The sequence below is a fragment of the Bombina bombina genome, chromosome 6 (genome assembly GCF_027579735.1).
Source record: "Bombina bombina isolate aBomBom1 chromosome 6, aBomBom1.pri, whole genome shotgun sequence".
Taxonomy (NCBI): domain Eukaryota; kingdom Metazoa; phylum Chordata; class Amphibia; order Anura; family Bombinatoridae; genus Bombina; species Bombina bombina.
Genome location: NC_069504.1, coordinates 759,630,492 through 759,656,297, shown reverse-complemented (window position 1 = coordinate 759,656,297; position 25,806 = coordinate 759,630,492). Strand labels below are relative to the sequence as shown.

General features: G+C 40.4%; 1 protein-coding gene across 4 annotated transcripts in view; it reads right to left on the bottom strand.

The window, feature by feature from the left end:
• Positions 1-25,390, bottom strand: part of NSD3 (nuclear receptor binding SET domain protein 3) — a 1,671,583-nt gene extending 1,646,193 nt beyond the window's left edge. For 3 of the 4 annotated variants that reach the window (XM_053718034.1, XM_053718036.1, XM_053718037.1), the window contains exon 1: positions 24,915-25,390. The gene's annotated coding sequence lies outside the window, so the exon portion shown is untranslated. The remainder of the gene's footprint in view (positions 1-24,914) is intronic. The other variant, XM_053718035.1, reaches the window with a different exon arrangement.
• Between the last annotated feature and the right edge of the window lie 416 nt (positions 25,391-25,806).

The following is a 25,806-nucleotide window of genomic DNA, read 5'->3' as shown; positions in this document are numbered from 1 at the left end:
TATCAGGTAAGTTCTTACATAAATTATGTTTTCTTTCATGTAATTGGCAAGAGTCCATGAGCTAGTGACATATGGGATAGAAATACCCAAGATGTGGAACTCCACGCAAGAGTCACTAGAGAGGGAGGGATAAAATAAAAACAGCCATTTTTCGCTGAAAAATTAATCCACCACCCAAAATATAAGTTTATTCTCATAAATGAAAAGAAAAAACTGAAATTATAAGCAGAAGAATCAAACTGAAACAGCTGCCTGAAGAACTTTTCTACCAAAAACTGCTTCCAAAGGAGCAAATACATCAAAACGGTAGAATTTTGTAAATGTATGCAAAGACCAAATTGCTGCTTTGCAAATCTGATCAACTGAAGCTTCATTCTTAAAAGCCACGAAGTGGAAACTGATCTAGTAGAATGAGTTGTAATTCGCTGAGGCGGGGCTTGACCTGACTCCAAATAAGCTTGATGAATCAAAAGCTTTAACCACGATGCCAAGCAAACGGCAGAAGCCTTCTGACCTTTCCTAGAATCAGAAAAGATAAATAGACTAGAAGTCTTCCTGAATTCTTTAGTAGCTTCAACATAATATTTCAAAGCTCTTACCACATCCAAAGAATGTAAGGATCTCTCCAAAGAATTCTTAGGATTAGGACACAAGGAAGGGACAACAAATTTTATATTAATGTTGTTAGAATTCACAACCTTAGGTAAGAAATTAAATGAAATCCACAAAACCGCCATATCCTGATGAAAAATCAGAAAAGGAGACTCACAAGAAAGAGCAGATAGCTCAGAAACTCTTCTAGCAGAAGAGATGGCCAAAAGAAACAACATTTTCCAAGAAAGTAGTTTAATGTCCAAAGAATGCATAGGCTCAAATGGAGGAGCCTGTAAAGACTTCAAAATCAAATTAAGACTCCAAGGAGGAGAGATTGATTTAATGACAGGCTTGATACGAACCAAAGCCTGTACAAAACAGTGAATAACAGGAAGCTTAGCAATCTTTCTGTGAAATAAAAAAGAAAGAGCAGATATTTGTCCCTTCAAGGAACTTGCAAACAAACCCTTATCTAAACCATCCTGAAGAAACTGTAAAATTCTTGGAATTTTAAAAGAATGCCAAGAGAATTTATAAGAAGAACACCATGAAATATAAATCTTCCAAACTCGATAATAAATCTTTCTAGAAACAGATTCACGAGCCTGTAACATAGTATTAATCACTGAGTCAGAGAAACCTCTATGACTAAGCAGTAGGCGTTCAATTTCCATACCTTCAAATTTAATGATTTGAGATCCTGATAGAAAAATGGACCTTGAGACAGAAGGTCCGGCCTTAATGGAAGTGACCAAGGTTGGCAATTGGACATCCGAACAAGATCCGCATACCAAAACCTGTGAGGCCATGCTGGAGCCACCAGCAACACAAACGATTGCTCCATGATGATTTTGGAGATCACTCTTGGAAGAACTAGAGGCGGGAGAATATAAGCAGGTTGATAACACCAAGGAAGTGTCAACGCATCCACTGCTTCCGCCTGAGGATCCCTGGACCTGGACAGGTACCTGGGAAGTTTCTTGTTTAGATGAGAAGCCATCAGATCTATTTCTGGAAGACCCCACATCTGAACAACCTGAGAAAACACATCTGGATGGAGGGACCACTCCCCGGATGTAAAGTCTGAAGGCTGAGATAATCCGCTTCCCAATTGTCTATACCTGGGATATAAACCACAGAAATTAGACAGGAGCTGGATTACGCCCAAGCAAGTATCCGGGATACTTCCTTCATAGCTTGAGGGCTGTGAGTCCCACCCTGATGATTGACATATGCCACAGTTGTGATATTGTCTGTCTGAAATAAATGAACGGTTCTCTCTTCAACAAAGGCTAAATCTGAAGAGCCCTGAAAATCGCATGGAGTTACAAAATATTGATTGGTAATCTCGCCTCTTGAGATTTCCAAACCCATTGTGCTGTCAGAGATCCCCAAACAGCTCCCCAACCTGAAAGACTCGCATCTTTTGTGATCACAGTCCAGGTTGGTGTCAGTGTTTTGTTTGCCATGTGCTCCTGGCAGCCATTTTACTCACCTCTGCATACTGTGTGATGCTGCTCATTTCCTGCACTTCCTTTTAAGGCTAGACTGGTGTACATCATCAGTGTGAGGCTGGATGCAGTCTCAGAATTGTGATGTCATCACTTATTATTTAAAGGGCCTCTGTTCAGTATGCTTTGCCCTTGCGTTGTCTCAGACCTGATTGTGAGAGCTCCTGTGTATTACCTGGCTGTCCGACGTCCCTCCTGGTTCCTGATCCCTGGCTTGTTCCCGACTCTGCTGTTCTCCTTGTTCCTGATTCCGGCTCGTCTGACTACTCGCTTTGGCTCCTGACTCAAAGCGATTAGTCAGAGCTGACTACCAGCTCTGTTTTTTATTCCTGGCTTGTTATTTGACTTGTGGACTTATTATTTTATGCTATTAATAAAGGTGGGATTATTTTTGCACTTCTCGTCTCAGTCTGATTCCTGGCACCCTGACAATTGGACGAACAAAAGAGGCCCCCTTGAACTATACGATAGAGATCTAACCACTAAGTTAAAGATAGTCTAACATTGGGATTTAAGGATATTAACTGTGATATCCTTGCATAATCCCTGCACCATTGGTTCAGCATATAAAGCTGGAGAGGTCTCATATGAAAACGAGCAAATGGGACCGCGTCCGATGCTGCAGTCATGTGACCTAAAACATCCATGCACATAGCTACTGAAGGGAATGACTGAGAATGAAGGTTCCGACAGGCTGAAACCAATTGAAAACGTCTCGTCTGTTATAGACAGAGTCATGGACACTGAATCTATCTGGAAACCTAAAAAGGTGACTGTGACAGACCCTTCTGTCAGTACTGAAAGAGTTAACTTTGTTCAGCTTTAAGAAGCTATTTTCTAAAGACAGGTCCTGGCAGCAGCTATTGTGTACTGTAATTAAGTTTATGTGATAAGCATTCACTGCTAGGTAATAAAAAGGACTGCATTGTTTTCTTGTGTTTAAATTGTTTATCTGCTTAAGTAATGTAATTCTATTGTATCATGTCAAAGGGCGTTTTCCCTCTATCTAATGTACAATATTCTTTCAACCCCCCATCTGGGGTCAGACCTGCATAAATACTGGGCATACAGCCTTCAATAAATGGCATTCTGTTTTTACCTTCAATGTGGAGCCTGGTCTCATGTTTGAGGGGGGAACTGGCTGGGTTGTGAGTTGCTGATCCCATATTCAGGACATCGTTTATCGGGTATTAACCCTTGGTATCCTGTTGATACCGTAACAATTGGTGGCAAGCGACGGGATGATCCTTATCGCCCAGAAGAGCAACTACACAAGCCAGTAACCTCAGGAAGAGGGGGATTATTACAATACTGACTAAGATGGGAGTACCAGGGACCGAAGGAACCAATGGGCCCAGCATATCAGACAGAACCCCCGAAGAAGCAAGCTTTGATCGGGCGGTTAAAATAAGACTGGCACATTATGGCCCCAACCCATCTGCGGAAATTATCGACCGGGTCATAGCAGCTGTGGAGGCCAACCTACTTCGCCAAAGCGGCGCTGCAGCAGCCCAAGTCACAGCAACCCCAGTGGAAAAGAGAAAAGTAAATTTTGCAGCTTTTAAAAACTTCCTGGAAACAGAAGGAGAGATTGATGGGTACCTTGCGGATTTTGAGAGGCAATGTGCACTACACCAGGTACCCGCAGAGGACTGGGTCACGATATTATCCGGCAAATTATCCGGCCGGGCCAGAGAGGCTTTTCGGGCCATTCCAGATGAGGAAGTCGTGGATTATAATACTGTAAAAGAGGCTCTGCTCTCCAGGTATGCGGTTACACCGGAGGCATACCGGAGGCGGTTCACAGACACTGTTAAATTAGCTGGTGATTCCTACGTTGAGTGGGCATATAAGGTGCACCGCACAGCATCTTACTGGATGGCGGGGTGCCAAGCCGTATCTGGGGAAGAGGTGCTGCAGCTATTCCTGTTGGAACATTGCTTTGACAAGTTATCAGCAGGAGTTAGAGAGTGGGTTCGGGACTGTAAACCCTCCACCCTGCATGAAGCTGCTCGCCTGGCAGATGAGTATACGGATGCCCGCAAACTGGACACTGCTACCACTAAGCCCCCTGCTAGAGTGGAGTACAGACCCCCAGTCACCCCAGCAGCTGCCAGTTACCAACCCCCGGCGCACCGCTATACCACACGGCCTCCGGCCACAAACTACCCTCATAGAGCCCGGTTCAATTTGCGGGGCTCCTCACAACCTATTCGGTGCTTTGGATGTAAGCAACTAGGGCACAAAAGAACAGAGTGTCCCCTAAATGCAGCGAACCAAGCACAGTCCTGGAGAAGACCCGCCGGCGGAATCCCACGTAACCCTCAGCCTGCGGCCCACTACGTAGAAGAGCAAGAATGCTGGGGCATCCTACATGAAGCAGACCCCGTACAAGCTGCCCACCGGAATAACCGGCAACTGGTTAAAGTGAATGGGAAGGAGGTCAGTGGTCTACGGGATACTGGTGCTACCATGACCTTGCTTCAAAAGAACTTGGTGTCTGAGAAACAGCACACTGTAGACACTGTGGCTGTGAGGGTAGCAGGGGGCGCTGTGTTCCGCCTACCTGTTGCCCAGGTACATTTGGATTGGGGAGGGGGCGCTAGACCTGTGAATGTGGGGGTCAAGAAGGACTTACCTGCTGATGTTCTCCTTGGAAATAACTTGGCCCCCCTTGTTTCTGCCTATGCTCCCATGGGTCCCACTGATGTTAACCCTGTGACTACCCGTGCCCAGATCCGTGCAGCAGAGACTGACCCACCTGCTGCTAAGCGCCAGGACGCTGAGCTCAGTAAATGTCTATCCGCTATTGATACGTGGAAGTCCTGTTACAATGCGCTGATGAAGGAGAAGAGTCAAGTAGAGAATAAAATGGTCACGTTAAACAATCACGTAACGGGGGGCGGAGCTAGCCTTGTAACAGCATGGTCGCACTTCTCTAGAGCTCTTCATAGACTTTCCTATATCTTGAGAAAAAGGACTTCCAAGCAGGTTACCTAATGCCTCAAAAACAGGATTACAATATGGGGTAACTAGAGCCGAATGGTAACACGGCCTGCACCTAGAAACTCATGCAACAACCTAGTTATATCTCATGTTAGCAGGCCGCCTAGGCCTGAAGCTATATGAAAGCAGCCATTTTCCTCTTCTCATGGCATAGCCCATCCGCCTTTTCCAACATTTCTGTGGTATGACATCTATTCCTATTATACCCCCTGCTAAGACAGCTCCGGAGACTACACTAGCAGGCATGGAGAGGTTTAGTTCCAAATCAGAAGCAACCTTTTCAGATATGAAGCAAGACCTCCTCAGCATAATGGCGCTTTATACATCTCTCCCATGCCTTACTTGCGTGCAACATCAGGAGCCAGAAATACAAACTACCCATTGCCGGGACAGCTGCAAGCCCCAGAACCAGCGAGCGCAGCAGTTACCCGATTCCAAGCTACAGGCAGATGAGTCGCCGCTAGAACATCTGATCGGGTCAGAGAGCAGGCCGCATGGAGACGCTGCAAACCTGCAATTATCTACTGTAGCAGCTGTCACCGTGCACGACCCTCCTATTCCCAAACCTATGCTGGGAGAACAAAGAAGTAATGAGAGCGGGTCGAAAGAAAGTGTCCCTGGAGCAGCAGCCGCCGGGGACCCAGAGAGAAGCTTTGCCAGGAGACCTAAAATAGCCCTAAGAAGACGGAGAGTCTCACTTTTTGGTTACCGCGGCGCAACAGCAGAGATCAGACTGAAATCCAACAGTCTTACAGTTTGCTGTGTCTATGTCACTAAGAGAGGCTCACCAGAGAAGATGTCACCTGAATCTAGGACATATGCAGGAGATGAGGTAGCCGACACAGGAGTTGGATAACTTTTCTTAACTAATGATCCCACTCCCATCCGCTTGGTGAAAAATTCTAGGGGCCGAGCCGGAATATAGCTCTCCATACTGAACTACCTACCCCAGTTTACTTGGCTTTAACAAGGAGTATTTAACATGGGACACTTATCGATTTGACGCTATTAGGCTGAAACAAAAGATAATGCTTCCCTCTTCCAGTTATCTTCTTGCTGGCACGTAATTCTATATATATAAAATGATACAACCGTTACTTCAACCTTATTAGAAAACTTGAGCTGAGTTATTTTAATGTAACTGAACTTTTAGATTTGTACTCAAAAGTTTTAGTTGTTTCTTAGGCATGTGTGTATGTGTGAGCATAAAATTTCACGCACGTAACATCATAAGCAAAGACTGTCAGCTCTAACCCCCACTGACAAACAATAGTGCATGCTGACTAATTAATATTGATATACCAGCTTAGTTAACTCACTGTGACACAGCTCACACTATCACAGGCCAATGTTCGTGTTATGTATTCCTTGTTTTCCATAACTGTAAAGGATGGTACAAACTAGATAATCCTCTACAACTTAGTACTTGAAACTGCGTGAAAATGGGTATACTGGTTGCTGTGCTTGTGGATGTGAAAAGCTCCAGGCATTAGTGCCCCTAAGGCTGCAAGACATAGCACCCAATCACAGCACCCACTTGTGCATAGCAATATATATAATATGCCTTAAGATTTGGCTAGTATCCAACGTCTAGTCTCCCATATTTTCTGCCTGTCATGTTAAATAAAAAAAAAAGACTGGATTAACTTATAAACTCAACCCTATAGCTTCTCAAGGTCCCTTCCCTAGACATACCCTATATCAACTCCTATAAGCCTACAGTTTCCCACAGCTGCATTGCTAATCTATCAGGCTAGTTATTTTTTTTTTTATCACCAAAAGATATATAGGGTTCAACTATAGCTATGCTTTAATAGCCATATCCCTCTACCTCTATAGTTGGTTCAGTAGTCTCGTTAGTGGGCTGAGGTTATTTATATATATATGGGGTTCAGAAGATACCCGTCTTCACGGCATACACTATGTACTGATGCCCCTCTCCCCACATAACGTTACTGAAAGATACTCTCTCTCCCATGGCTAACCTCATTCTGCTGCCCCATCATAATAGGCTCCGCCTCCCTGCTTTTTCCTCCCCCTCCCCTCCCCCCCCCCCTTATTTCAAGTGGCTCTGGCCCACTGCAACCCCTCTTCCTTCAGGTTCTCTGTGACCCCTTTGTGGTCATCCTCAATACTAATTCCCCACATCAAGTCAGGACTTTCTATCTTATTCATTACATAAAGGTGGAGATTAGATCCTAATCACTAAAATATAAAATGAAGTCTCATTACTATCTGCCCAGACTTATATTTAAATACCTCTCTAGACATAGCATGGGTTCCTATCAGTTCAAGCCAACCTTTAAATATCATTACTGTAAGAATATCTCTGTAAATCCTAAAATGCTGGATTCAATTCACTACCTGGTATAATCAGTCCCTTACCAGCCACATAGATAACCCATATGTTATATCATTGTGTGTTATACTCAGATGTCTATTTTATGCATGGGCAAATGTTGTATTTTGAATTTCCTTGTTTGTTGAAACTTCAATAAAAAATATATTTAAAAAAAAAAAAAAAAACAATCACGTAACAGTGCTAGCGGGAGAGAAGAGGAGCGCAGAGGAAAAAGCACGTTTAGAACGGGAATCTCTGCTAGACAAGCTGCACCGACAGACTGCAGAAAACACCAGCTTGAGAGTGGAACATGAAACATTAAAGACAAACTTAGCGACACTGGAGGAGAAGCTGACGCTGGCTCATAGTGAGGTGCAGCAACTCAAGGGCACCCTATGTCAGTATGAAGGGATTGTGGATACCTATAGAGAGCAGGTACAAAAAACTCGTAAAGAAGCTGATGAGATTTTGAAGGACTGTTTAGCCCTAGTCTGGGCACTGAAGAAGTTGAACCCTTATTTATACGGGCAGGAATTCTCTCTCATAACGGGAATACAGATGGATTGCCCCGGCAAACTGACATGCCTACCACCTCCTAGTCCGGTCATCCCCAGGTTGACCCGCCAAAGGGTCAAGCCGGGTCTGCCGGAGTGTTCCACAAGGGGGGAGGAGCTATGTGACAGACCCTTCTGTCAGTACTGAAAGAGTTAACTTTGTTCAGCTTTAAGAAGCTATTTTCTAAAGACAGGTCCTGGCAGCAGCTATTGTGTACTGTAATTAAGTTTATGTGATAAGCATTCACTGCTAGGTAATAAAAAGGACTGCATTGTTTTCTTGTGTTTAAATTGTTTATCTGCTTAAGTAATGTAATTCTATTGTATCATGTCAAAGGGCGTTTTCCCTCTATCTAATGTACAATATTCTTTCAACCCCCCATCTGGGGTCAGACCTGCATAAATACTGGGCATACAGCCTTCAATAAATGGCATTCTGTTTTTACCTTCAATGTGGAGCCTGGTCTCATGTTTGAAGGGGGAACTGGCTGGGTTGTGAGTTGCTGATCCCATATTCAGGACATCGTTCATCGGGTATTAACCCTTGGTATCCTGTTGATACCGTAACAGTGACCCTTGTATAAGGAATCAAATAACTTTTTGGTAAATTGATCCTCCAACCATGTTTTCGAAGACACAACACTAGTTGATTCATGTGAGATTCTGCAGAATGTAAAGACTGAGCTAGTACCAAGATATCGTCCAAATAACGAAACACTGCAATACCCCGCTCTCTGATTACAGAGAGTAGGGCAACGATCACCTTTGAAAAGATTCTTGGAGCTGTCGCTAGGCCAAATGGAAGAGCGACAAATTGGTAACACTTGTCTAGAAAAGAGAATCTCAGAAACTGATAATGATCTGGATGAATCGGAATATGAAGATATGCATCCTGTAAGTCTATTGTAAACATAATGTCGTGCTGAACAAAAGGCAAAATAGTCCTTATAGTCACCATTTTGAAAATTGGTACACTTGCATAACGATTCTAATTTTTCAGATCCAGAACTAGTCTGAATTAAATTTTCTTTCTTTGGGACAATGAATAGATTTGAATAAAAACCCAGACCCTGTTCCTGAAAGCTCCAGGTCTCCAGGTTGCTGGTATGCGTGAGAGAAAAAATCTTCTCCTATTCGGTACCCCTGAGAGACAATACTCAGAATCCATTGATTTCGGATAGAATTTGTCTAAACATCCTTGATCTAATCAAAACCTTAATCTGCCCCCTACCAACTGAGCTGGAATGAGGGCCGCACCTTCATGCGGACTTGGGGACTGGCTTTGGTTTCTTAAAAGGCTTGGATTTATTACAAATTGAAGAAGGTTTCCAATTAGAAACAGAGTCCTTGGTGGAAGGATTAGGTTTCTGTTCCTTAATTTGTCGAAAGGAACGAAAGCGGTTAGAAGCTTTAGATTTACCCTTAGATCTTTTATCCTGAGGGAAAAAACTCCCTTCCCCACAGTGACAGTTGAAATAATCGAATCCAACTGAGAACCAAATAACTTATTACCTTGGAAAGAAAGGGATAGCAATTTAGACTTAGAAGTCATGTCAGCATTCCAAGATTTAAGCCACAAAGCTCTTCTAGCTAAAATAGCTAAAGACATAGATTTAACATCAATTTTGATGATATCAAAAAATGGCATCACAAATAAAATGATTAGCATGTTGAAGCAAGCAAACAATGCTAGACAAATCAGAATCCAATTCTTGTTGCGCTAAATGTTCCAACCAAAAAGTTGATGCAGCTGCAACATCAGCCAAAGAAATTGCAGGCCTGAGAAGATGACCTGAATATAAATAGGCTTTTCTTAGATAAGATTCAAGTTTCCTATCTAAAGGATCTTTAAAAGAAGTACTATCTTCCATAGGAATAGTAGTACGTTTAGCAAGAGAAGAGATAGCCCCATCAACTTTGGGGATCTTTTCCCAAAACTCCAAAGTAACTGCTGGCAAAGGATACAATTTTTTAAACCTTGAAGAAGGAATAAAAGATGTACCAGGCTTATTCCATTCCTTAGAAATCATATCAGAAATAGGAACTGGAAAAACTTCTGGAGTAACCACAGGAGGTTTATAAACAGAATTTTAATGTTTACTAGTTTTAATATCAATAGGACTAGTTTCCTCAATATCCAATGTAATCAACACTTCTTTTAACAAAGAACGAATGTACTCTATTTTAAATAAATAAGTAGATTTGTCAGTGTCAATATCTGAGGAAGGATCTTCTCAATCGGATACATCCTCATTAGAGGAGGATAATTCAGTATGTTGTCTGTCATTTGAAATTTCATCAAATTTATGAGAATTTTTAAAAAAAACTTTTACGTTTATTAGAAGGCGGGATGGCAGACAGCCTTCTGAATAGAATCAGAAATAAAAACTTTTAAATTCACAGGTATATCTTGTGCATTGGATGTTGAAGGAACAACAACAGGCAAAGCACTATTACTGATAGATACATTATATGCATGTAAAAGCTTATCATGACAACTATTACAAACCACAGCTGGAGAAATAATCCCCACAAGTTTACAACAAATGCACTTAGCTTTGGTAGAACTGTTATCAGGCAGCAGGGTTCCATCAGTGATTTCTGAGACAGGATCAGATTGAGACATCTTGCAAATGTAAGAGAAAAAAAAAACATAAAAAGCAAAATTATCCATGGAATAGATTGTCTCGCATTAGTATACACCTATTATTCACCCCTATATACAAACTGGTACACATATGTGTATAAAAAGAAATCAACTGTACTTGTTTGAAGCAAACCTGTGACTGATGCACGTTTAGTTAATTTTCTGCAAGATGCTACATGTAGTTATACTAAAATTCACTTGTTTTTTGTTTATAGTTGATTGTAAACCAGTTACTGATGTTGACCTAATTTAAAGAGAGCTGCCAGAAATAGACATTTTGCACTGACATATTGAGTCCACTAGTTGCCAATGTGAAATAAAAAATGTATCTTTGTTAAATCTCAGACGCTCATTTCTGTATATGCAAATTGTATATTGACCAGCTAACTGAGAGAAAAAAAAAAAAAGAGAAAAAAAAAGAAAAAAGAGAAAAAAAAAAGCAAAACTATCAATTTCCTTGTATGGCAGTTTCAGGAATGGGAAAAAATGCAAACAGAAGAGCCCTCTGATAGAGAAAAAAGGCAAAAGGCATATAGGAATGGGGTTTTAAATAATGAAATATTTGGCGCCAAGTATGACGCACAACACAAACAGAAAAAAATTTTGGGCTCTAACAACATCCGGAAATGACACACTCGCGTCACTGAAGACGCAACCTTGTGAAACGTAACTTTGCACACAAAAATCTTGCGCCAAGAATGACGCAATATAGTTTAGCATTTTGCGCCCTCGCAAGCCTAATTCTGCCCACGAATTTAAAATGACAGTCAATTGAAAAAACTAAATTTATGATTACCTGATAAATTCATTTCTTCTATGATACGACGAGTCCACAGATTTCATCCTTACTTGTGGGATATTAACCTCCTGCTAACAGGAAGTGGCAAAGAGTACCACAGCAGAGCTGTATATATAGCTCCTCCCTTCCCTCCACCCCCAGTTATTCGACCGAAAGTTTAGGAAGAGAAAGGAAAAGCTAAAAGGTGCAGAGGTGACTGAAGTTATAAAAAATATAATTCAAATCTGTCTGAAAAATGACAGGGAGGGCCGTGGACGTGTAGAAGAAATTAATTTATCAGGTAAGCATAAATTTACTTTTCTTCTACAAGATACGACGAGTCCACGGATTTCATCCTTACTTGTGGGATACAATACCAAAGCTACAGGACACGGATGAAACGGGAGGGACAAGACAGAGACCTAAACGGAAGGCATCAATGCTTGAAGAACCTTTCTCCCAAAAACAGCTTCAGAAGAAGCAAAATTATCAAATTTGGAAAATTTGGAAAAAGTATGAAGAGACGACCAAGTCGCAGCCTTGCAAATCTGTTCAACAGAAGCATCGTTTTTAAAAGCCCATGTGGAAACCACAGCCCTAGTGGAATGAGCTGTAATTCTTTCAGGAGGCTGCTGTCCAGCAGTCTCATATGCCAGGCGGATAATGCTCTTCAGCCAAAAAGAAAGAGAGAGGTTGCCGTAGCTTTCTGACCCCTACGCTTTACAGAATAAACATAGTTGACTGTGCACCAAAGCCAGGGCAGCTCCTCCTGAAGAAATGTTGCTGTAAGTAATCTGGAAAATGGAAAAAATACAGAGGGCGACTCCTAGTGCAGATGAGTTAGTAGTATACAACCCACTAACTGTTCCCAACAGATGGATACTCAAAGTGTAAAGCACACTAGAGTGCAATTGTAGCATGCTGGGTATATTATAGTGGCCCAGCGCACACTGTTTGCTGTTTCAAATTCTTATAGTGATCAATTGATGGAGTGGAGACTTCAGTTTTCAAAAAAGAGTTTTATATTAAAAATATAAAAACAATTTCACAAACAAATAGATAAAATCTATCAGTAAAACACGCTACGTATTTCTCAGCGCTAACCACGCTGTTTCCTCAGGCAGGTAATACTGATATGTGACTGAAGTCTCCTATTTATGCAACCCTTAGCAGTAAAGTTGCAGGCTACACCCAGGTAACACCCTTTTCAACAGGTGTTGCTGTAATTAGTTCTACAATGCATCATTATAGCAACATGTTTTATCCTATCAAACACACAGTAACATTGCTTGTGCACTTTTGGTAACGTGATCCCAGCAGTTCGAATGCCAGTATTAAGACCTACAGCAGGCTACTGGGGGATGGAGCCAGGAAAGACCTACAAGGAAACTTTGGGAAACATCGTAATAACCTCTCACGACAAGAGAGGGATGCTTTGAAAAGTCTAAAAGAAAATACCAAATTGGTATTCTGTGAAGCAGATAAAGGTGGGGCGGTGGTAATCTTGGATTACTCTTACTACCGCAGTGAAGCAATAGCACAGTTGAATGATGGTAACACCTGCAAATAACTCTCAGGAGATCCAGTGTGGTCCTTTAAAAAACAAATTGATGCTTCTCTACAAAATGCACTAAGTAACAATTTAATAGATGAACAGCTCTATAGATATCTAACAGTACAGTTCCCACGGGTTCCTGTATTTTACACGTTACCAAAAGTGCACAACCACCTTACCCAACCACCTGGGAGACCAATAGTCTCGGCTATTGGTTCTCTGCTTCAGCCCATTGCCACATATCTGGACTCCCTTTTCCAGCCAATGGTCTGTAATATGCCTTCTTTTCTGTTGGACTCCATGGCCCTCATCCAAGAGCTTAAATATGATAATCTAAAAGGGACTGAACTGCTGGTTACCCTAGATGTGGTTAGTCTCTATACCATTATACCACACAGCCAAGGTATGGAGGCAGTCCGCAACCACCTGAGAAGATATCCTTTTGTAGGACCAAATACTGAGTGGATCATGGAAATGTTAAACTACTGCCTTACTATGAATTATTTCCGATTTGAGACCCGGTTTTACCTACAGCTCTTAGGCACAGCGATGGGGTCGAGTGTGGCCCCATCATTTGCCAATTTATACATGGCAGAGTTTGAACAATACAATACTGATCTATTCTCCTATCCCAACATAAGGATGTTTCGTCGCTACATCGACGACTTGTTCCTAATTTGGGACGGATCGGTACAGGATCTCTTGCTATGGTTCAATCAGCTGAATGAATCACGTTCCAACTTACAATTTAAGACGGAGTATAGTGAAATATCTGTAGACTTTCTAGACTTGCGGATATATAAGAACCAGAACCGTCTCTCCACTACATTTTTTCGTAAGGCTACGGACAGAAATTCCCTGCTCCAGGCTACCAGCTGCCACCCTCCGGCTCTAAAGCAGGCACTGCCAATCTCCCAATTCAAAAGAGTCGTCAGAAACAATAGCGATCCTGTACAAACAAAACAACAACTGTTAGAAATGAAGTCAAGATTTCTTCAACGGGGATATAATGAGCAGCACCTAAATAAACATCTGGAACAATTCTGGGATCTGCCACAGGAAGAAGCCCTACGAGCAACGACGAGGACAGCGGATACCGACAGGATGACATATGTGACAACATACACTGTGGACAAACAGAATTTACCAGCAGTACTAAGGAAGGACTGGGAAATTGTGCAGTCTGACCAGACTTTACCTTTTGTCAATATGGGACCACCTAGAGTCAGTTTTAAAAGATCTAGATCCATTTGGGACATTCTTGTCAAGGTGGATCCGATTGACTGCTATACGAAAACAACATGGCTAAAGCGTTCAAAACCAGGCTGCTTCAAATGTCTTGGATGCACTACGTGTAGTGGACTCAGTGCTACAAAGTTCTTTGTACACCCACATACCAACAAAAAGTTCTACATAAGACATAGTGTTACTTGTACCACTGAATATGTTGTCTATTTGATTCATTGCCCCTGTGGGTTATACTACGTGGGTAAAACAATTGATGATCTGCGGACCCGCATGGCCAACCATCGCACGGCAATCAGAGCAGCCATTGATAAAAAACAATCTGACCAACCTGTGGCCAGACACTTTGCGCAGGCTGGCCATGCGGTGTCTAACTTACGTTATGTTGTCATTGATCACGTTCCCAGACCCAGTAGAGGGGGAGACAGGGCCAAACTACTTCTACAAAAAGAATCCAGATGGATTTATACACTGAATACTATAACGCCGAATGGGCTAAATGTAAATTTAGATTGGCACTGTTTCCTATAAAAATTGGTCATGATCAATTTATGGCTTATCTACAGATTGGCAAATTAATTTCTAGATGGCTTGTTTATTTTTAATGTATTCATGCTGTATTAGATACATTACCCTTAGTTAGATTACAAACTGCCTGCTATATTGAATACTTTGATCTTGCGATACCACTGCTAAATGTTTCGCCTAATATGTTATTATTTTTCTCCTGCAGAATTATTATTAGCCCTGTATAATATTAGCCGGCTCTTACGGCTTCCTTTGGCACTGACAGTGCAGATGGGCGTGTCCGTAGGACCCGGTGTCTGATGTCAGATTGTGAGTATTGTGGATTCCGGTTGCCATGACTACCCCCGGTTCTGCGCAGTGGGAACGCTGTGGACATTTCCGGCATAGAATCTTGGTGGAGGGTAAGGTGATATAAGTCTGTAATGTAATGTCTGTAATGTATGTACATATTTTATTGGTCTGAGGACGGGGCTTACTACCCCGAAACGTCACTGGTGGATTAAACACATCATTTGTTAAGACCCGGCGAGTGCGTCTGAAATATATATATATATATATATATATATATATATATATATATATATATATATATATATATATATATATATATGTGGATTTTGTGATTTGAAGAAGAAAACGCAGAAAAACGCAACCACATGTGCCCTCACGTGTGTGCCTGTTCAGGTTGTACACTCGCTGACATGAACTTTGTGAGTTTTCGTTAATTCTCTGTGTTTCTCGTACATGGGCACCAATCAGCTAAGTTTTTGGCGGGACATCCATCCAGCACATCAAAAATATGCTATTATTCTGTGCACAAATACTTTAATATTAAATTGAAATTATATTATGACAACTGTCAGATTTGAAAGAAAAAAAAAAATATTAATTTTTTTATTGTTATCTATATCTTGAGAACGGCTGACTATAGGAGCAAGACATTTGGCATGTAAACTTACTTTATAATGAAGATTGTAAATTATAATTTTTACTTTTTTAAAACTTTGTTTTTTGAGATATAGGTAGCCTCATAAATCACCCCCCCCCCTTTTCACCCCCTTAAGTGAATTTCCAAGAAATGGTAAAAAACACTTGTTCCTTTATTTTTAAAGGAGAATTTAAATACCAATTTTCACGTCCTTTTTTAAAAGCTTAACCGAGGTCGTCTCTCACTGATTTTTAAACCATTAAATGTAATGGTAATGCAAAACTGGGGAATTATAAAGGGGATTATCTATCTTTAAAAATAATAAAAAATTCAAGTAGACTGTCCCTTTAAATAATATTCAGACTATTAGAAAAGTGACAGCAGTTTCTAGAAAACAGACATAAATAGATAAGGAAAGACAGGATGGCAAAAAGAAGCACAAAGAAAACGAAAGTTTGTGTTAGTGGCACTCACTTATTCACTATCAGAGCTGGAGCTTCTATACTTTTATAAAGTATAGAAGCTCCAGCTCTGATAGTGAATTTAATAGTCATGGAACTATTAAATCTAGATGAGCTGTTGAGTATATTTGTGAAAGAGAAAAGGAAGAAAAACTGAAAGAAAAGATGCAGAAACAGAGCTGGGGTAAAGAGAAGGATGGGTGAAAATGACATTGTAAATATAGGAATAGGGAGTAAAATAGAGACACAGACAGAGAGGTAGATCGTGAGAAGAGAAAAAAATAGCAGAGATACGAAGAAACATACATGGAAGGACAGTTACACTTAAAGGGACACTAAACCCACATTTTTTCTTTCATGATTCAGATAGAGCATGCAATTTTTTAGCAACTTTCTAATTTACTCCTATTATCAATTTAATTTTTCTCTTACTATCTTTATTTAAAAAGTAGGAATGTGATGCATAGGAGCGGGTCCATTTTTGGTTGAGAACCTAGGTTATGCTTGCTTATTGGTGGGTAAATGTAATCCTCCAATAAGCAAGCGCTATCCATGGTGCTGAACCTAAAATGGGCTGGCTGCTAAGATTTACATTCCTGCTTTTAAAATAAAGATAGCAAGAGAACAAAGAAAAATTGATAATAGGAGTAAATTAGAAAGTTGCTTAAAATGTCATGCTCTATCTGAATCATGAAAGAAAAAATTTGGGTTCAGTGTCCCTTTAAAGAGAGGGAAAGAGAAACACAATAGGAAAAGACAGAGAGAGAGGGTTCCAGGCTCTAAGTGTTTAAAGGGCAGCCAGATAACCACTTCATTGAAGTGACAGGATAACAGATATGAAGGCAAGAAAAATGTTCCCATTGAGGCACTCAGTTCTGAATAAAAGTTCTTATTCTGGCTGCTGGTAAGATTAGGAAGAAGGTTGCAGGCTGCTGTGACAGCCTGGGTAGCTGATTTCCTAGTATGCTCCATGACTAACACTTCCTGAATGAAATCTAGTTAGGTAAATGTAACAACCCGAGTGTAAAAGCAATTCTCATAAAACAACTAGTTTTGTTGACAAGACAATTTACAAATATTAGAAAATGCATGGCCTCTCTGGGCTTCCATATGTTATTTCTGCAGACACAAATTCAAAATATTAAAAACTACAAAACCAAAAATATGTGATATCTTCTAGAGCAGTGCTTTCCAAACTGTGTGTCGGGACACACTCGTGTGTCGGCAGCAGTGTGTAGGTGTGTCCCAGCTTCAGCACAATTTTTTTAAAAAAATTTTTTTTGGTTTCGGACTTTCCGCCTGCCTGCTACGCATATCACATGGTTGACATGTGATTGATACCTAGGGGGATACAGATCATCTTAACCTATTGGCGCAGCTCAGTGGGAACTGAAACTATTCCCATTGGCGGCACATTGGCTCCTGACTGCACGTGTAGTCTCCTTAATTGGCTTGTGACTGCACGTGTAGTCAGTGAGTGGGACAGCAGTGTGTTTGCAGCGAGGGCAGTAGTCAGTAAGTGGGATAGCAGTGTGTTTGCAGCACGGGCAGTAGTCAGTGAGTGAGATAGCAGTGTGTTTGCAGCACGGGCAGTAGTCAGTGAGTGAGATAGCAGTGTGTTTGCAGCACGGGCAGTAGTCAGTGAGTGAGATAGCAGTGTGTTTGCAGCACGGGCAGTAGTCAGTGAGTGAGATAGCAGTGTGTTTGCAGCACGGGCAGTAGTCAGTGAGTGAGATAGTGTGTTTGCAGCACGGGCAGTAGTCAGTGAGTGAGATAGTGTGTTTGCAGCACGGGCAGTAGTCAGTGAGTGAGATAGCAGTGTGTTTGCAGCACGGGCAGTAGTCAGTGAGTGAGATAGCAGTGTGTTTGCAGCACGGGCAGTAGTCAGTGAGTGAGATAGCAGTGTGTTTGCAGCACGGGCAGTAGTCAGTGAGTGAGATAGCAGTGTGTTTGCAGCACGGGCAGTAGTCAGTGAGTGAGATAGCAGTGTGTTTGCAGCACGGGCAGTAGTCAGTGAGTGAGATAGCAGTGTGTTTGCAGCACGGGCAGTAGTCAGTGAGTGAGATAGCAGTGTGTTTGCAGCACGGGCAGTAGTCAGTGAGTGAGATAGCAGTGTGTTTGCAGCACGGGCAGTAGTCAGTGAGTGAGATAGCAGTGTGTTTGCAGCACGGGCAGTAGTCAGTGAGTGAGATAGCAGTGTGTTTGCAGCACGGGCAGTAGTCAGTGAGTGAGATAGCAGTGTGTTTGCAGCACGGGCAGTAGTCAGTGAGTGAGATAGCAGTGTGTTTGCAGCACGGGCAGTAGTCAGTGAGTGAGATAGCAGTGTGTTTGCAGCACGGGCAGTAGTCAGTGAGTGAGATAGCAGTGTGCTTGCAGCACGGGCAGTAGTCAGTGAGTGAGATAGCAGTGTGTTTGCAGCACAGGCAGTAGTCAGTGAGTGAGATAGCAGTGTGTTTGCAGCACAGGCAGTAGTCAGTGAGTGAGATAGCAGTGTGTTTGCAGCACAGGCAGTAGTCAGTGAGTGAGATAGCAGTGTGTTTGCAGCACAGGCAGTAGTCAGTGAGTGAGATAGCAGTGTGTTTGCAGCACAGGCAGTAGTCAGTGAGTGAGATAGCAGTGTGTTTGCAGCACAGGCAGTAGTCAGTGAGTGAGATAGCAGTGTGTTTGCAGCACAGGCAGTAGTCAGTGAGTGAGATAGCAGTGTGTTTGCAGCACAGGCAGTAGTCAGTGAGTGAGATAGCAGTGTGTTTGCAGCACAGGCAGTAGTCAGTGAGTGAGATAGCAGTGTGTTTGCAGCACAGGCAGTAGTCAGTGAGTGAGATAGCAGTGTGTTTGCAGCACAGGCAGTAGTCAGTGAGTGAGATAGCAGTGTGTTTGCAGCACAGGCAGTAGTCAGTGAGTGAGATAGCAGTGTGTTTGCAGCACAGGCAGTAGTCAGTGAGTGAGATAGCAGTGTGTTTGCAGCACAGGCAGTAGTCAGTGAGTGAGATAGCAGTGTGTTTGCAGCACAGGCAGTAGTCAGTGAGTGAGATAGCAGTGTGTTTGCAGCACAGGCAGTAGTCAGTGAGTGAGATAGCAGTGTGTTTGCAGCACAGGCAGTAGTCAGTGAGTGAGATAGCAGTGTGTTTGCAGCACGGGCAGTAGTCAGTGAGTGAGATAGCAGTGTGTTTGCAGCACAGGCAGTAGTCAGTGAGTGAGATAGCAGTGTGTTTGCAGCACAGGCAGTAGTCAGTGAGTGAGATAGCAGTGTGTTTGCAGCACAGGCAGTAGTCAGTGAGTGAAATAGCAGTGTGTTTGCAGCACAGGCAGTAGTCAATCGGACTCACCGAGCTCTGAGGGCGGCAGCTTAAACGCTGAGCTGAAGTCAGAAGTCAAAGTGTTGGTTTTTTTGCAGCTAGCTCCCAGTAGTGCATTGCTGCTCTTGCTCTTGATATATGGATAGGAAGTGGAAGCTTAAAAATGCTTGATGATGAAATGCTAGTGCTAGCTTTATCTAATATTCCACCAAATATTCAGAGATTGTGTTCATCCCATCAACCTCATACATCCCATTAAAATAGTAAGTAGCTATTGGTGTTATTAAACTTTTTTTAATTCTTGCACATACACATTGTTACTTGTAAATGCATTTTGTTATTATATAATTTATGTATGTGCCCATATCTCTTAAAACAAGTTAGTTTAACCTCCTGTTTGCTAGAACAACTGAATTACTGTGTTGTGAAATGATGTAGGTCTAAAAAGTGTGTCACCAACATGAAAAGTTTGGAAAGCTCTGTTCTAGAAAGAAAAAAATGCCCAAAATAATATATCTTACAGAAACCTCTGAGTGAATGGATTAATAGGATTAAATTTGCCCAAAATTTTTTAACGATACAACCATGAACATACAGCTTCATGCTACAAACTTAAAAATGAATCCTTATTTCAGGATTGGATTATAGTGTATTGTAAATAGAAAACTATAGTTAGATAGAATTTTGTCCCTCTAAAAACCATTTAAAAAATAAACCTATTCTAAATCATTGTAACCACCCTGTATTAAAGACACATAAAACTCAAAATTGTGACCATTGAAAAAACAATACAGGTGGTTGCAAGTAAGGAGTTTTAAGACTCAGGCAAGCACCTTTTCCCCCCCCCCAACACATTTCCACACCCCTGTGCTTGAACTGTTTGGTCCTCATTGCATTTACATAATTCATTTGAGTTTTGTTATACAAAGTAGCCAAACAAAATATACATTTTTTTATTTTTTTTTAGTAGATAACACATTTTGACGTTTTCTATAATGTGACATAGTTTCCTAAATATTTCAAACCAAATATTATTGTTTCACATTTAAAATTAGTTCTCCCTTACCAAAACATCCCAATTTAGGATTCTATACCTATAATGTTCAATTAAAATAAGATTCTAAAAGAAAATATAAGATTTATACAAATATAGTTCAATCGAAAATGTATGCAATTTTTGCAGAAAGTAAGTAGCTAAAAATATCTGACCATAGAAATACTACATACATTTGTGAGACTAAATATGGATTTCCCAGAGGAGTGGCCTGACTCATTTTCACACGGTTAAAAAAAAAAAAAAAAAAAAAAATTATATATATATATATATATATATATATATATATATATATATATATATATATATATATATATATATATATATATATATATATATATATATATATATATATATATATATATATATATATATATATATAACAAAAAGGCCAAAAACCAAATGTTATCCTGTACAGTATTACAGTAAATACCACCAAACATGTACATCCACACAGGTCTCCCTATTGCAATTCCTACATTTTTATGACATCACAGAATCATGATCTATGAGCAAAAACATCAACATCCCAACAAAAATGAAGCTAGCAGTTGCTACAAGGTTAGCACTATTTCTATGCTGATCACTTTATAGATGTATGGGCATGAAAGCCCTTGTTTGAATTTTGGAACCTCAAAGGCCTCTCTTACAAAAGCACCAAAACCCGTAAAACAGAAGCAATGCAAAGAGGTTATTGTAAGTATAATAAGTTAGCATCTGCAGACAAAGGACCACTCACTTAAAAGATATAGCATCTGGAGACAAAGGACCCCTCATTTAAAAGAGGAGTCTTCCTGCTTTCAAATAAGGGGTCTCAAAGTTGTCTATTGTGGTCAGGGGTATAGAGTATACCGCATCCTCCGAACTTGTTCTATAACCTTTGGCTTTATCAGGTTATTGCTGTTGCCCTAGTAACCCGATAGCCACCTGGGCATGTGACCCATCTTTTGAAAGAGCAGCCTCTTAGTTTTCAAAGGGGGTTCCTTGCTCCATTGTATTGCTTAGTTTGGGGTGTTTGGGTATATTCTATAACTCAGAGCATTATTAAAAGTGACTATTTTATATGGCATGTATTCTTGGGGATGTATTCTTGGGGCAGGTAATTACCACTACCATTAAAGTTAGAGGAAGGTGTTACAACTCATTTAAAAGCCTGAATTATATTCTAATTAAATCAGAGGAGATGATCTGTAGGAGCCTCTCCCTCTACACTAGAGAAGAAGAAAAAATAGTTTCTAGAGCGGCAGGTAATCACCTTTTTTGGTAAAACAAATGCCACTTCTGCTTGGCCCCTCATTGTGTTTAACTTTTGAATTTCAGGGTTGGTAGACAAAAATTGCATGCACTTACAAATTAGAACATGTAATTTCTGCAGTATAAATCTCACTTTAAAGAAACACAAACCCCATTTTTTTTATTTTAGGATTCAGATAGAGCATAAAATTTAAAACAACTTTACATTTTACTTCTATTATGAAATTTGCTTTCCTTGCTATCCTTTGATAAAAGGAGGAAGCAATGCAGAACTCTGAATTATCTGAACACAGAGGGTGAGCCAATGACTAGAGGCATATATGTGCAGCCAACAATCAGCAGCTAACTCCCAGTAGTACACTAGTGCACTTGAGCCTACCTAGGTATGCTTTTCAACAAATAATATCAAGAGAATAGAAGTTAGAAAGTTATTTAAAATTGCATTGCCCTTTAAACAGTAAAAGTCAGCTCAGGAGGCAAGTTAACTTTTTTGACCCTGAACTGAACAAGACCAGTAACTGGCAGTTACACACATATGCCTCCTTTAAAGGGGCACTAAACTTCGAGATTATAGTACTTAATGCTTAATAATGAATAGTTTAAAAAAAAAAAACTTTGCAATATACTTATTTTGCCCTTCCCAGTTCTGAACACAGAAATAGCACATGGCAGGCTTCTCGTGCTTAAAGGGACAGTATACTGTAAAATAGTTTTTCCCTTAATGTGTTTACAATTGCTTTTTTTTTACCAACTGCAGAGTAAAAAATGTATGAAAATTAGCTTTTTAAGGTTTATTTCTGTATATTAAAGCTCTGATTTTGTGTTTTGAAGCCACAGCCTAATAAAATAGGTTGAGCTTGTAGGTATAATCAGATCTCATTACTGTATCACATTGTGCACATATACCTGCTTCTTTATCGTATATCTGTCCTTAAAACAATCACTAATACTTTGAGAGAACAATGGAAAATCACTGGGAGTGTAATTTCTTCTGCTGGCTGTGGTTACAAAGCTTATCTATAGCTGGGACCTGCGGCCACAAACTTTCAGAATAGGTGGGGATACCACATGCTAAATTAACAATTTCAAATGCCAATATAAGGGTAAAGGAGCTACTTGTAAACAATTTAATACAATACACTCCAGCAGGTAAACTGGATCATTGGGAACAAATTAAAGGGGAGAAATTTTTTGAGTAAACTGTCCCTTTAACACCGACACTAAATATGTCCTTAATTTAGTTTGCTATCTTCTAAAGTTAAACAAAAGATTTTGTGAAAACAATGACAGTTGTAAACCATGTAATCTCCAGAATTAAGCCAAACTGGCACCTTCAAATAAGAAAAGTAGTGGATGAAGTTTTACCACTGGAAAAAAAGTACAGCAAACAAGTTGTTAACGTGAATGTAAATTTAGATAAAGTGCCCGGTTTTTAAAAATCCGATTAAAAACAGGGGCACTAATTCATTCAAATTTACATTTCACTCGTGTTGTGTGAAAATACTTACCTTTTAATCTTGACAGCCGCTGCATCGCCCGTCACAAAGTCTCATCCTGGGTCTAAAATGAGGAATCAGGCTTCCTCCAATCACAGCATTGAATCAGACATTGATTCCCCTGGGTGGGAAGCCGTGATTGGAGGATGACCACTCCGTCATTTCTGACGTATGAAGAGGCTTGCGACGACAGGGGAAAATCGCTGGAGCGGCTGTCAAAACTAAAAGATAAGTATTTTTATAACACGAGTGAAATGTAAATTTTGATGAATTAAAGTGCCCCTGTTTTTAATCGGATTTCTAAAAACCGGGCACTTATCTAAATTTACATTCACTTTAAAGGGATAGCAAATGCTAAGGTTTGTAAAATACTTCATGCTGAAAGTTCTTTGATTTGTCTGCATCGTTCGCCACGATGACCGCCTCAGTCAGCCCACAGCAGAAAACTAATTTTATCACAGAGGTGATTTTATGCAATTAGCATGCTAGCTATCCGGCATAATGCCAGCTGGCCCGCACGGCTATTTACTAAAAGGTGGAAACGTCATTACACTGAAAAATAGCGTTCTGCTGTAGGCTGCCTGAGGAGTTCAGTGCGGCGAACACTTCAAACAAAGGAACTTTCAGCATGAAGTATTTTATACTTCATGACTGAAAGTCTCCTTTATATGTTCCACTGGTAAATCCTAGCGTTTCACAAACTTTAGGATTTACTATCACTTTAATCTATCCTACTATAGCTCAGTCTGCTGTCTATAAGAAAACTGCAAAAAAAATAAATTACTGTCCCTTTAAGTTGGCTCAAAAATTATTTCCAATCCAAGACCATTATTACATTCATGTGACTGGAGTGGACTTCAACCATGTGTTTTACTTCATTGTTGGGAATATACCATATGATTCTCTGCAAGCAAAGCAATACCGCATTAATAACATTCATAACACATTAAAGCATATTATGGTTCATTTTTGCCCTTCTAAACTATTTAACCACTCGCACCTGCTAATTTGTGCAAGATTTCAGCACATCACTATTTTTAAAATGCACATCAGCCGTGTTGTTAAAATTAGCAAAATTTTAAAATTGTTCAATGTTTATTGAACAAATTATCATAAATTTGCGTTAAAATATGTAAATAATGTGTGCTTTTGCTAGCCGAAAATGGTTTACCAACAGAATTTATTATATCCAGGTTCTTCATAATGCCACCTGGCTGGCAATTTTCTGTGGCGAACATGGAGCAAATATTTGTGTGGAATGCGGTACGTTCTGTTTTTTTGCAGAAAACATCACACACTGTAACAGATATACAATATCCTTTCACTCATTATAATTTACCCATTCATGTTGGTTAAAAGCGTGTAACTACTAGCGTGCCCTCAAATTTATTATGCAACAGGAATATCTAATCGTCAATATTCCACTTTCAAAATATAGCCTTTTTCTACTTTAAACATTCGTTACAGTCATTACACCATCGTAAAACATATTCCCCTCTACTAAACTCAATAATCGGTTACAGTCACTGAGCCACATATTTTCTGAAAGAATGAACGTTTCTCGCGCAACATTCAGCAACTAACTGTAAAATAAGGTTTTAGCGCGCAATATATTAACAACTTATATAATGAGCACATCATTTCTAATTACACCCTCGGGCGTCACCTTCAGTTTGTGCCATTCTAGATCCGGGCGCCACGGCCTTACAGACAGGAACCCGCTGGTAAAAAAAAAATAAAAAAAAATGAATGAGCTATGAAGAAAAAAAAAAACCTTTTGACGTTATATCCGGGGACCTCACCCCCTACCGTGTGATCAAGCCATGTATTGTGCTACAGGCAGGCCTTCTTTAGGGAGCTAGATTTAAGGGGTGAGAAAATGTTGTACGACCTCTACTTATAGTTGGGTCTCTCTTTCAGGGTGAGAATATGTGCGACGTCAAGCTAAGAGATGAGGGACCGCTTCTCGAATAAATTTACTTTTTTTTTTCTTGTAGTCAGGGCATTGTTTTTCTGATAATATGCAGCATACTGTTCCAGGACGCTTGGAATAGTTTACTAAGCGTCCCTTTTGAGCTTTGTTTTTCGGGCCACTAGCATTATACATCCCCACCCTCCCCCAAACACAACACATAACATCTTTTCCGGGTCACTACAACCCGCTTCCTCCCTACCTACACACACAAAATAGCCACACAGCATGGGAGCTCTATAAAACAAAAATATATATCCGCCAACACAGATTGGATCGCTAGAAACGCAATGGATACAGGGAATTGTAGTTCAACTATTTCAGTGTGATTGTCAGGTTGAGTGGATGTTTAAGACGCCTCTAGTGGGCATTAAAGGTCCTTTCAACTGCTTTAGAGTATGGAGATAAGTTAAAGGGACATTATACACTCATTTTTTCTTTGCATAAATGTTTTGTAGATGATCTATTTATATAGCCCATAAAGTTTGTCTGTTTTAAAAAAAAATGTATAGTTTTGCTTATTTTTAAATAACATTGCTCTGATTTTCAGACTCCTAACCAAGCCCCAAAGTTTTATGTCACGTGA